Source organism: Podarcis gaigeae, assembly GCF_964106915.1.
Source record: "Podarcis gaigeae genome assembly, chromosome: 6".
Lineage (NCBI taxonomy): Eukaryota > Metazoa > Chordata > Lepidosauria > Squamata > Lacertidae > Podarcis > Podarcis gaigeae.
In genome coordinates, this window is record NC_139682.1 from 21,593,114 (window position 1) to 21,607,568 (window position 14,455).

Below are 14,455 nucleotides of genomic sequence, written 5' to 3' on the forward strand. Positions count from 1 at the left end.
AGCAAGCAATCTGGTTTAAACAGGGCTGCATGCTTACACACTTTGTGTGTGTGTGTGTGTGTGTGTGTGTGTGTGTAACTCATGCACAAAGGTCATTTTTAGCACAGAACACCACACGGGCTTTCTTTAATGAGCTGAAGTCCTGCAAGGAATGCACATAACTAAGATACTTGTAATTAAAATACCTGGAATATTATTTTCATGAACATGACAGGTGCCAATCTACAGTTGCTTGGCAGATTGCATGACCATACAATATCCTCCACGATGAGCATAAGATAAGCATTCTCAATTTAGGGACCCAGATTTTTTTTAAAAAAACAAGAGCTGGATCCAGGGAAGCCCAAATGGGACTCTGCTCACCCAACAGTACTTCACTGGCTCCTCCTGCACACTCCATCTGCCTTAGTCCTCCAAAAGCTACTTCTGAGGATCAAGGGGCTTTCATGAACAGTGTGGGGACATTACAGGAGGGCTTTAGAAAAATGGAGAGTGGGGAAATCAGCAGAATTTGGAGGGTTACTTTGTGTGAAGGCAAGCATATTTCTTCTCATAAAGTACCGTATTTTTTGCTCTATAAGACACACTTTTCCCCTCCTAAAAAGTAAGGGGAAATGTGTGTGCGTCTCATGGAGCGAATGCAGGCTGCGCAGCTATCCCAGAAGCCAGAACGGCAAGAGGGATTCCTGCTTTCACTGCGCAGCGATCCCTCTTGTTGTTCTGGCTTCTGGGATTCAGAATATTTTTTTTCTTGTTTTCCTCCTCCAAAAACTAGGTGCGTCTTATGGAGCAAAAAATACGGTACACCCTTGGATCCATGTCATAATGAAAAAGGGCTGCTTTCCACCTTATGTCTGATTCTTCGCCATTCCTGCTTCAACTCCCCCCTCCCTGCGCAACCAATGAGGGACAGAAACTCCCCCACTTCCCCACAAAGTGGAAAAATATGTTATAAAATTCTAAAAAGTGTCTGAGATAAATGAGACACCATACAGTCTTATGCCGACTTCTGCTTCAGTAAACGTGCCTTAATATTCACTCCTGAGAAAGTTCAGTGAGGGTGGTATGCACACACTCAGCGTCTTTGATTGTTTGTTGTGCGCAAGGCCTGGCTTCTCCTCACACACCTATACTCCAGGGTTAAAATCATGCCCTGTGTGGTTACAGGAACTTTGGTTTCCCTGGTCCTTGAGCTATCAGGCATAAAACCTGCCACGCAGTCAAAGAGTGAGTATCAAAATAACACCAGATTGGCCCTTGTCCCTATAAAACTGTCATTCTGGTCACACCACTGTATTGCTCAGGCTCACACTGCACATAAGTATCTGCTGAACTCAGGCCATGGCCATGCTCACAGGCAGGCAGTGTGCATGTGAAGTGGTGCTTGCATATGCTAGGATTTGCACAATCTCAGTGACTTCACAAAAATACCACTGTGAGCATACAGGCCTATGATATAGGTTCCCCAGGAGCTCAACTCAGCTACAAATCTGGTACAGTCATACCTCGGGTTGAAGTAGCTTTGGGATGAATATTTTCAGGTTGCGCTCCATGGTGACCCGGAAGTAATGGACCGTGTTACTTCCGTGTTTCGCCGCTTGCGCATGCATACATGCTCAAAATGACGTCATGCGCATGAGCGGAAGTGGTGAAACACGACCCGTGCACATGCAGTCGCGTCTTGCATTTACTTCAGGATGCAAACGGGGCTCCAGAATGGATCCCGTTCGTAACCAAAGGTACCACTGTAATGAGTTTGCACCCGGTCAAGTTCTGTCTGTCCGAACAACTCCCTTCGTGATACTCAAATCACCACCACACATCTAAACAAGCCCATCCAACTGTAGCGCACTGATTTTTTCTTGCCACCCGAAACAACACTTTTGAGCACAATTCCTCTTTTCCAGGTGTGAAAGGGAAGACGGAAAGTTTGCTAAGTACCATCCAGAGAATCTATGGCTGTGAACACAGGAAGATGCCTTACACAGTGTCAGAGCGTTGGTCCATCGAGATCAATACCGTCTCCATTGACTGGCTGCAGCTCTCCGGAATTTCAGCGAAGGATTTCTACCAGCCCCATCCAGACATATCAGGATTTAACCTGAGACTTCTGCATCTAAAACAAACGCTTTGCCACTGAGCTATGACCCTTCTCTATTCAACTGTGGTTCTATGATTCTAGGAATAACTGGATTTCTGCTTGGATTTGAAGAAACGAGAATGCAGGAGTAGCTTCAACGTGATATTGAAAAATACTGATCAATATACATAGACTGCCCAATGAATTTTATTTTTTAAAAAACATCTCAGAGGCATTTTGCTATAGAAGGTTTTTGGGTTTTTTTTTAAGTATAACAGATGTCAACTCACTGGTCTCCCGCAAGCAAGGTGGAAAGAGCAAGAAAATGGTATGTTTACTGTATTCCTGTCTAGACTTGGGTTTGTGATGAGTAGTGAAGACCTCAATTTAAAGTTATAGTGGCCTCCCTTGATCATTATGATGTCAGGTGACTCCCACTCAGGTGGTCCCACTCCCCTGTAAACGTTGGCCCAATAAGGAGAAGGTCATGGTTCAAATTCCTATTCAGATTGCAAACTGACTAGGTAACCCGGGGTAAATCATACTCCCTGAGGTTCAGCTCCCCATCTGTAAGATGAGAATTGACCTCAAAAAGAAGCTGAAGTATGAAACTCAAAGTTGCAGAGTTGGAAGAGACGCTGAGGATCATCTAGTCCAACCCTCTGCAATGCAGCTGTCCCATACAGGGATCAAACCCGCAACCCTGCTGTTATCAGCACCACACTCTAACCAACTCCAGGTTCCAGGGTCTCTAAGGCACTATTTTAATATGTAGTGATTCATAAAATGCTAAGAATCATGGCAAACCAAACAACCTAAAACCCAAGTCACTCTGATTTACGCAACCAACACAACCCCTTTACACAAAAACAGAAGTATTTTGCAGGTGTCTTAGAGTAAGAACAGGAGAGCCTTGTATTCTGTCCTGAGCCTCTTGGGGCAAAGCCAATCACTATCTCAAAGCTTCTTGAAGAGGTGCTCAGTGGCTGGTGAGCAGAGCAAGCAGAAGGGCCTGTGAATTGCTGTCTTGAAATTCTGTGGTCCAGTTGTGGTCCAATATATCTGGAGGGCACTTCGTTGGGAAAGGCCATCTAGCGGGGCAGAAGGGGCCAGTGGGCAGCTAGATCAATATGGTTTGGCCTATGAGACAGAAAAATCTGTGCTTGTGGTTTCCTACTTGTGTCTTATCTGCTTCGTTCTGAAGTCAACCACCCAGTGAATTGCAGTTAGACTAGGTAGCGAGTGCAGAAGTTTTAAACTTTCCCAATTATGAAGGGTGGTATACAAATGCCGTATATAAAAACTAACAAACAAGCTCCAAGCAGACAAGGAGAGAGATTTGTGCTCCATGTTAAGCGACTCATTATAAAACCACATTGGAGCAAAACACAAATATTATTCATGAATATTCTGAACAGTTTAGCTGCTTTATGAAAATACTTTAGGATAATTCTAACAGCACTCTAGAAACAACAAGCTCCCTTTTTCATCCTTTATGGGCTGTTGTTTTTTTACCAGCTTTCTCAGAGCATGCAACCACTACCCCCTCTTCCCATATTGGTTCAATTTATTGTGGATGCATGAGAGACTTTACCTCTTCTTCCAAGTATAAACTAATTTTCTCAATAATAATTTTCTCCCCTCCACTTCTCTGAACACAGAAACTAACTGCACAACTCTGAATTCTCTGCTGCCATACATACTTTAAGAAGGTGTAGTTTCACCTGCTCACATCTGACGTTGCTGACCAGACCACCTTATTAAAGAGCAGATTGCTATTTTAAAAAATTAAATGTATGTATTGCCTTTCTGTGCATACCACAACCAGACACCGGCTCACAAAACAGTTGAAGCATAACAACAAAATTGCATCACGTTGACGGTAAAATGAACACGCAGACATGTCTTATACATTTATTTTACCCAATTTTGTCCTGCAAGGCAATGATGAAAACTCATTAAACTCATTAAAACTAACAACAACAACAAAGAACAAGACAAGAGCAACAATATCCAGTGTGTTGCAGAGCGTTAGACTAGGACCAGGGAGACCCAGGTGCAAATCCCCCACTCAGCCACAAAGCTCACTGGGTGAACAGGCAACAGGCACTAATAACAAATAGATCAGTTTCTCATTTTTGTGCATAAATACACACAGCCTCCCTCATCACATGTAGTTTGGCCCTAACACAGAGGCCTTTTTTTCAACCCTTCTACTGCAGATACTTTCAAGTCCTTTCAAGCCCTACAGCCTAAGGGCCACACAAGGCCTAAATTCATAAGGTTGCCAAAGGGGGGGGGGGGGACAGCAGAAAGAGAGAGAAAGTGCCCACCCACTTTTGGCCACGTGAACATCCAACCCATTTTGGATTAGGTACTTAATTCTTATAACCTTCCCTACACTTTTTTTTAATTATTTCTATAAATGACACAAAAGGGTCTCAAATTTTCAATATATTCATCTACTTTAAAGGTAAAGGTAAAGGGACCCCTGACCATCAGGTCCAGTCGTGACGGACTCTGGGTTTTTTTGCTTAATTGGCCGAGGGAGCCGGCTTACAGCTTCCGGGTCATGTGGCCAGCATGACTAAGCCGCTTCTGGCGAACCAGAGCAGCGCACAGAAACGCCGTTTACCTTCCCGCCAGAGTGGTACCTATTTATCTACTTGCACTTTGATGTGCATTTGAACTGCTAGGTTGGCAGAAGCAGGGACCGAGCAACGGGAGCTCACCCTGTCGCAGGGATTCGAACTGTCCTTCTGATCGGCAAGTCCTAGGCTCTGTGGTTTAACTCACAGCACCACCCACATCCCCTCATCTACTTTACTCCATTCCAAAATACGGCATCAATTCTGCCGATTCAAAATTTAAATGCTTGGGGTAGAATTCAACATAGTGCTAAAAAGATCACATAACTGCAAGCATTTGCATCCCACATTGCACAATCTCCCATCTCCTCTCGCCGACGTCCTTCTAATCAGATTTGGGGAGAGCACAGGGACATGCAGCAGAAGGAGGAAAGGGAAGGTCTTGTTGTGTTAGTGGGGCTCATGGTCTCTGCTAGTGCAACTACTTAGTTGAAAATGGCCTTTGAAATATTCCTGTTTTTTTCTGAAAGTAGACACAGGAGAAACAATGCCACTTGAAAAATAGGGGGGGGGTGCATACAAAAGAAGTGGTAAAGAAACAAATGGTTTTTTTGGTTCATAGAGGGTGCAATCCCACTCTCACCTAAGAATTCAATAACCTCTGAACTCAGTCGGGCTTACTTCTGAGCAAACCTATGTGGAACTAGAGTTTATATTATTCATTTTCAAGCCAGTTGTAGCTATAGGAATTAATTAAGTATTCTCTTTCTTAGGTGAGTTTGTATATGGTTCCTTGTGGTATAGCTAAAAAAAACCATGAAACAGCTTGACACAGACCCTACCCCATTCAAGACAAGAACACACTGCATTTGATGTCAAGAATGTGACGTTAGTTCTGAGATTAATGCAGAAGCCCATTTGTTTTAAATATTAATACCTTGTCTTATTTTCAGCAACAACAAATCCAAACCATAAAGTTATCATGGTTGAACCATTTTACAATCAACATCACAATATTTTAGCATTTCAGGTTTAATATCCTTCGAAAGAATAGTTGTAAAACTGAGCTTTGATGGGTCTCACTACGTAACTGGAACTAGACATTTGTTTCTGGATTTTGTTTTTACAAATATGAATTAATAAATAAAGCAATAAGCAAGCCAAATATAAACAGCAATTGAACACTTACTGTCCCACCCACAACATCATTTCTTTGTTGCCAAAAGGCAGATTCTACAAGAACGGTGAATGTATGCCATTACTTTAAGGATTAAAATCCTATTCTTTTGTACGCTGTAACATAATATTACTTTTCTTAAAATCTCTTTTTCTCTGATGTTCTAGTTCAAATGGGTTGTAGTAAAATGAAGTACATAATTTTATTGCCCTCAGGAACAGTAAAAAAAAAAAAACAACACCTCATGGGCTGCAATCCTAACTCATTTACCTCACTGAACTCAATGTGGCTTACTTCTGAGTAGATGTGAATAGGATTGTACTCCCTTTGGAAGAAGTGAGGGAGGAAAAAAAATACTGATTTCAAAAGACTGCCGATCTCAAATGTGTTTTTTCTTTACCTATATTGATGAACACACCACGTCCTTTTTGTTTTAAGGAAACACACTGGCTTTTTGGAAAAACAACAACTCTAACCCTACCTAATGGTCATATCAGTCCTATGACTCTAGAAGTAAGTTCCAAGTACATTCAAAGCCAGGCCGTTAAGCCTTTAAAAGAAGGGGGAAAGGATTATACCCAACTATGTTGTTGATTCTCAGAGTCCTTGTTTCGTGTTCTCCCAATTATCAACATTTTTCAGGAGAGACTTATCAGGGGGATCTTTGATGTTTTATACCAGATACTTGGTACATTTAACAGGGAACCTGCACATTCATAATTCTCTCTAATACCACAACTGAACAGCATGTCATGGGTGACATGAGTAGCTGTTATCTTGACTCATCCATTCAGATTTAATGTCAGACAGGGATATATATCTAAACATGTGTCTGCCTTAACATGCCCAATGTCAAGCTTAGAATTTCAAGGAACATTTAGGGGACTGGTCCGTGGCAATCAAAGACCGTTGCAGTCTTATTAATACCAAAGCCATCCAAATGATGTTTCTACTCCGCAGTCTTGAAGTGCTAGATGTTTTGATGGTATTTTAAATTGTTTATTTGTTAAATTTATATCCCACCTTTCTGTGTGGAGTGCCCATGGGGTTGATGCCAAAGGGAATCTCATTAAAAACAACCACCAAAAGATTTGCATCATAAACACAAAACAAATCCTTACATGTTACAGCAACATTTAAGCTCAGGCTTTCAGAATACAAAATGCAGAAGAACTACCAAATATGGTGTTCTCCGATGGCCCGATCCAACAGGAAGTAGCTCTACGCAATTCCTACTGAAATAAATGGAACTCGCTCAATTGCTCGGGAACTTCTGGTAGATTATCCCATGCCATATCACTGGGTGTTTTCCCAGCATGCATGCATGCACGAATAGGAAAGAAAACCGGCTTAGCCATTTAGATCAGCCAGCATGTAAAGTTAATGGGCCAGAAGCGATAAACGGAGACATATCTCATAGCCTCACACACTCTGTGTGTGCACTGCTAAACTGAAAGGATTACTTCTGTGCTAGCAGTCAGAACATGTTCAATTTGAAACGGTAGCACCGTCCATATTAAATGAAAGTGTTCACATGGAACCCTCTGAGAGCAAAAGCTGTACACCAGTAATTTAATCACCGGGGCCAGAGCCTGTTCATTTGTTGCTCTCGACAAAAAGGTGATGCCAGGTGTTTTATACTTGCCTGGCTATTATTTTGCTAGACTAATAAGTAAATTGCAACAGCCTCATTTGAATTTAGTATTTAAAAATGCAGGCCACCATCTGGCACACTGTTAATGGACATTCAAGAACAAGTAAATTCAGGCTTTAGGGGAACACAACCCTGGACTGGGTTTGTGGCACAGTAAGCCCTAATTTGCATGTGATGGTAAAGCAAATCATGGTTTAGCACAAATTAGCAAACGTGAAGGCTACCGGCGGGGAGATAATGTCTGCTTTGTTTTCCCCTGGTCATTCTCCTGCTATGTTAAGCCACGGTTTTGCTTAGTGTGTCCTCTAAACCCAGGCTTGTGGTTTAGTTCTTCTGGACAAACCACACGCCATAAAACACAGGGCAAACCTTGGTTACAGCTCTTCAGTAGTCTGCAGAGAAGTAAACCACGAGTCAAGGTTTGGCTTAGCTCCCCAAGAGTTGGCACATTTGCTCATTCGTGTTGTCATGGTTTGCTTGCTCACGGGTTGTTGCATTTCAAACACATGTACCCTATACAATATAGCTTTGGCTCAGCAAAGGCATGTTAAACGTACTCTATAAAAGTCCCATTGATTTCAGTGGAAGAATTAAGCAAATTCTTAACAGGGGTTATTTTAAAGTTCTATTCTATTCTGTAGTTGGTTTGCACCCATTTTTTAAATATTACAGCTTAAGAACGGAACGTTGCTTAACATGCCCTCTCTGTGGCAAAAACTTACTGATAGAAGACCATTTCAAGAATGTTTTGAAATTATGGGAGAAACATCTCCATCTGTAATGTTGTACAATATTGCTCTGGTTACACTCTTAAAAAACCCCCAACTCTTTTCTTCCTCCCTGTAGGCTTCTTACAGGGCCATGAATAAGAACAGAACATATGACCGTGCAATAGAAACAAAGAAACAAATCACAGCTTTTTACATACACTGGGTCGACTACACCTATGCTATCCATACGACACAATTAATGTGATAACAGATAGAATAGACACAAAAGACGACACTTGTAGGGTTGGTTTTTTTTTTAAAAAAATGTCAAAACAAAACCATGCACTTCTTTTCTTATTAGCACAAACCATGACAAAGAGTGGCAGTACAATGCTATAACTACAAATATAACTAAAGGAAACATCTGCCATATGCCTAGAAGAAGCAGGTTCTCTCTCTTATTATGTACCAGTATTTTGCTCATTGCCCTCTGCATATTGCTACTTTTTTCATGAAAAGTACGGGAGAAGAAGCCTCACTAGTTTATCCCCCAAAATATTCTAGAAGGAAGAGGAGGTAAATAGTACTCATCGGCGTATATCCTTCACACCCAGAAGTGAATACTCAGCTCTTTTTTCCATCAGTGCAACAGAAACCAACAGTGTTCTCCTTGCAGGAACGAACAAAAACTTTTCAGAAACATTGTTTTTAGAACTGTTCCGTGCAAAGTTGTTCTTCCTCTATTTATTTAATTGATTTTAACCTGCTTTCAGGATATAAATCCTTTCTAATATTTCCCCTGTAAAATTACAGCAAGAATCCCACCAGACCTCTCTTGCAACAGCCTGCTGACCTAAGCTCCCATGGTACAGTCGCTGAAATGCAGCTCTCTCGTTATTCCTCCAGCCACCTAATTGTGGGATTTATCTTCACCCGATATTAACAGGGTGTTTGTTAAACACCATTAGAACAGTTAAGATCTATAAATAAAGATTAGGCATTGTCTTCATCCGTTTTGGTGGCCCTCTGTTTGGGTTGTTTTCTGAACTGACTTATGAGATAAATGTAACTGAAAAGGGATAAGCTCACTTGGGGTGGCTCTTCTGCCAGAAAAGAAAGTAAAGAGAAGACCAAGAAAAGGCAATTTTTTCTCTCTTAATCACTCTCTGTTTGTTTAGCTCTTATTCCTGTTCGCATCTGGCTGAGTTTGCAATACTTTGCTTTACAGAATGGTGAGTGGGAGCCACAGACACACTTAAACAAGGGAAATTATTGCTGGACTGAATTATGCATATAAAGACTGTTTTTTTGAAGCTGCTTCTGATAATTTCAGATTTAGTTACATGGCGATTGTAGCCACAAGAGGTAACAAAAGCAGCTGAAATAATTTATACCTGGCAATGAATCTGTTGTGATCCTTTTACGGTTTCACATATAATACGTTCTCTCTTGCATCTATGCAGATTTATTTTATTTTATTCTTATTTTAAAGTTATAAACTGATAAAAGCAAAAAGCTTCCAGGTATCCCCCCCCCCCAGCACAACTCTTCATTTATCCACACAGCGTAGTCAGAGGCATCTGAAACATTCCTTTACAACCAACCAAATTACCTCAAGGGTAAATCTCTTGTTAGTGTTTTTCCTTTTCTAAATAAATAAGATTTTTATCTGGCTACAGTTTACACTCTGTATATTAAAACCAAGAGCATGATCTAACCAAAGTTACGCATTTTTAAGTCCCACTGATCTCAACGGCAAGTTAATTATCCCATTGACTCCAATGGCACAGAAATGTGCTTATTTTGGCCGAGTTTCACCCAGCATATGTAAACTGACTACTTCATTTTAACCTTAATTGTTTTAATTTATTTCAGAGGGGGGAAGGAGTCACTTTCTCATAAATGTAATTATGTTTTCTGGTTTACATAAATCTCCAAAACACAGTTCCTTCAAAAAATAATTATAATAATTCTGGTAACAATTTTCTCATTACCGGTAAGTGGCACAGCCTATGAATTTGCTACACGGGGAGATTATAGGAAAGATTAGTAATTAGTACCTTTCAGCTTCACTAGCTAGAGACAGCATGAATTGAAATGTTGATACCAAAATTTATCAGAGAAAATGAATTGAGTATGCCACAGAAACTCAGCCCAATAACAATACAAGTATTTATTAATGACAGTAAGCAGAGAGATGGACACTATTAATGTCTAAGGCTGTGATCCTATACAAGCTTACCTGGAAATAAGCCGCATTGAATTCAATGGGATTTACTTTGGGTCAGGACTGCACTGTTTATGTAGGCAAAATATGAGTAGATAGACCAAAAAAAAAAGAACAAACCCATACAATTCTGCACTTACATGCGTATTATTTTTAAATACTTCATTATGAAAGGTAAAGCCCTGAGATAAAAAGCTTCCAGAACAAAGTTAATGCAACAAGGCCTAATACCACATTAAACTAATGTCTAAAATGCCAATCACCAATGAGATGTGTTCCTTTTCCGGCCACAGTTACACGTTCAGGTGGGAATATGGAGTCATCAGAATAGAACCCTCCAGAAGGCGGGCACAGATTCTTTCTGGTAATTTTCTTTACCACCATTATTAACAAAGCAGCTTCAAATTTAGCTTTATACAGGTCTTCATCTTTACCACAACTACAGGTCCAGAGCATTTCACCCATGTGGTGATGTTACAGATCCATGTAGCCAGAATCACCATGCAAATGCTTAAAGCAAAAGGAGAAAAATAACGATATGAAAAGTACACCACCTTCCAGAATGCAGAAGTCCTTAGGACCTGTGACACAGTGTTGAGTTATGATACTTCTGAGGCTATGTTCTGCACTGTCCTGGGTGTGTGGAGTGCTTCTTCTGAACCAACGCTATTGTTTCATTGCCAGCTTTGAAAATCTCGTTTCAAGACTGTCCTTGGGATGTAGTTGCTGCTGTCAAAAAACGGCTGTGCTTTGAGATTCTTACGTTTCATTTACAGCGTATTAAGAGAGAGGAAACCCCACATAATTTGGATGGCTTGTGTCGAAGCAAATATGAACCGAGCTGTGTGTTATAAAGAAGAAAAAGCTTCAGGGGTGCAGTCCAACTTGAAGAAAATCTATGTAGTACAGTAAAACAGGGGAAACCATAAGGGGAAAACAGGACTAATATTTAACTACTGTACTGTATTATCATCTTCATCTATGCCTCCTCTCCTGTCAGGATCAGCACCCAGAAGCTTATGGAAGTCAAATGTAAGTTAGTAGCCCTGTTTAGGAAAGAAACACTAACTTCCTTGAGATATTCTAAAGGCTGTAGCCTGTAAACCTTCGCACCAAGAACATTGAACCCGCAACCAGGCCCATTGCTTTAAGGGATGCATACACCTGACACTGCCTCCAAGAAAACAGATACGGAACAATAGAAAACTGGTTCACCACATGTATTTTGAAAGTTCAGTAATTAATCCAAAAGGAGCATATCAATCTAATAAAGACTGGCCGAGAAACACAGCAATCTGTACACTATAAACTTCCTTCAAGGGCCTTTCTCAGAGCACAAATATTCACACTTAAATGCTTATTTAATATGTATAAATCACATTAACTTTTCTTCTTGAAACAGTAAATCAGTTCTACTTTTTCGTAATAAAGACTTTTTTTTTTACATTCTCCCTCAAAGTCTCGCCATCATATTAAATTTGAATGTTGATAGAACATACAAAACTAGACATACCTTGTATGCTTGGGATTATTATCATTATCTTAAAATGGATTAAAATATTCAACCCTAAAGCAAAATGGCATCCATAGCTTATATTACAAATGCCGTATTTAAAGATTATACTATTCTCATTGGTAAAAGCACCAGGACATTATACGGGCAAATTCCCATTCACTTGCAACTTTATTTTCGTTTTTAAAACAGAGAACTTTTGCTCACTGGTGTTCCTCTGTGTGGCGATTGCTAAATAACACACACATTAAAAACTTGAAACAGATGTAAAGCTATGATTGATGCCACATTTACAGGATCAATAACATTCATTACATGCACCTTTTCAATTATAGTGGCATTACTAAGGTCTTAATATCTGGGGTGTTTAAAACATTCCATCTAGAACATATAAAAACAGGAGCACTGATCTCTCTAATGACAGCTAAATAAATATAGTTATCCATGGTGTAACAAACAGTGTTTTCCCTTCGTTTCCATGTTACTTTCTTGAAATAAACATTTTCTATCATCACTGATGGGTTATCTATACACAGTTTTCACACACAACTGAAACTCTCTTATGCCTACATTATATCCACCCCACTTGATGAAATGCCCGAAACTACGCACTAATACTCAACTAGTGATTAAGACAGAGAATCAGCATTCACCTACTCGAAATAAGGCAAGAGGTTTGATAAGGCTCTTGCAGACCCATTCAACACGCGGGGAAACCTCTCCATATGTTGTGACACAAAAATTACTCAGCAAACGTTTGACAAAACAATAATAATATTTTTGCAAAGTATCCCCAAAGCAATGCTGTAAGTAGAGAGTGAAAGGATCTGTCAAGATTCCACAGCAAGTGGACAGATATTTAAATTAATTAAAAAAAAACACCTCATCACTGAATAGTAAACAAGGTGGGGGGGGGGGGAGGAGAGATAAATCCTTATCCACATCAACCACTCACTTTTTTGAGCTACAACGGCATAAAACATATTCAGAGCCTCCCACCCCACTTCCCAAAGCCACCTGGGACACGTATGTATAGACACACGCACACGCGCGTGGATTTTAAGTTCTGAAATACTTGGAACGCGTAAAAGGCGAGAGAACGCGAGCTGATGTATGAAGATGGGGCGCGTTTTTATCCTTTCACCAAGAATGGGGAGAGATGTGACCCAACATTTAAGATCTAAGGCATCAGTCTCCCCCCCCCCCCGCCCCGCCAAGAAGCCTCCATGAAAATAAATGTCCCATTGGGGAGGTTCAAGGACCGTTCCCAGCTCCGGTAACCTCCACCCGGCCCGTGCAAGTGAATGCGCTTGGGGATGTCCAAGTGCGCAAAGCATCGCTCACCTCCAACGGGCGCCCCTTTGCCAAAATCATGAACCGGGGGGGGGTGCGATGGAGAGATGAGGGAGGAGGGCACTGCATCGGGGCGGGGGTCCCGTCCACTCACCGCAAGCTGCCGCAGAGCGTCTGGCGCCGCCGGGCTCCTGTCCCCGCAGCCGCCTGCGCGCCAGGAGAAGAAGGAGCGCGCGAGGCCGCCTGCGCTCCGGACAGCCGCTGCCGCTCGGAGCTGGAGAAGTCCGCAGCAGCCCTTCGAGCAACGTGCCCAGCAAACTCCTCACGCCGCCGCGCCAGTGAGCATGTGCGCGCGAGGTCTGCACATGCCCACTCAGGAGCAAGGATGCTGCCGCTCTGCCCTTACCTTGCCCTTTACCTAAAGTTCAGCGGCTCCTTCGCACACGCGCGCCCAGGAGTCCTCGGTGGGTGGGTGGGGAGAGGGTGCGCGCGTCCAGGAAAGAGCGAATGAGTGAACGAGGGAGGGAGGGACGGAGAGGGCGGGAGGCGAGGGAAGGAGAAACACACCGGGTTATATTCTAACCAAGGAGGTCTGGGAGGAGGGATAATAGCGAAACTTTCTTTCTACCTACACTTGGTAAAGTTGCTTGCAAACAGAACATCTCCCGTTACCTTGCGCCGAATTGTAACCCGAGGAGTGATTTCCAGGAGCCTGCGCTTGGTTACATGGCGCAAGAGACAGGCGATCGTCGAAGAATGGGCTTAGCGCCCGGACTCGCCAGCTCGACTCACTTGCAGATTTGTTCTACTAGTTTCCCCCTCACCGCGCCACCCGCTTTTAAAATGCTATCGTTCCACGTTAAGTCGTCAGCGCAGGTCGCTTTCTTTAAAGTGAACTCTTATTTATTTCAGCAGGACTTGCAGTGCGCGCGCAAAGCTCGGCAATGTTCCTTGCTTCCAACGAGGCTTACTTACTCCCTAGGAACCGTACTTAGGTTTGCAACCTTGAAGTTTTAAAGTCAAGGTATGTTGCCCAGTATACCTTGACAATCCTAATCACATTGTAAGCTGTTCAGCTTTCAGTTAAGAGTTTCGTGGGGTTTGCTGCGGAGTAAGTGTGCACACGACTGCAGCCTTACTTGGAAATATCTCCCGTTGACTTCAGGACGGCTGCTGAGCCTGAGCAAGGCGTTCTTAGTTTGGGAAGACTGCA

The 14,455-nt window shown here is 42.0% G+C and overlaps 1 protein-coding gene across 4 annotated transcripts in view; it reads right to left on the bottom strand.

Moving 5' to 3' along the window:
- EYA2 (EYA transcriptional coactivator and phosphatase 2) overlaps nucleotides 1-14,057 on the bottom strand; it is a 131,534-nt gene extending 117,477 nt beyond the window's left edge. The window contains exon 1 of one of the 4 annotated variants that reach the window (XM_083746270.1): nucleotides 13,915-14,057. The gene's annotated coding sequence lies outside the window, so the exon portion shown is untranslated. Of the gene's footprint in view, nucleotides 1-13,396; nucleotides 13,743-13,874 lie in introns of those variants that run through there. The other 3 variants (XM_083746269.1, XM_083746267.1, XM_083746268.1) reach the window with 3 other exon arrangements.
- Between the last annotated feature and the right edge of the window lie 398 nt (nucleotides 14,058-14,455).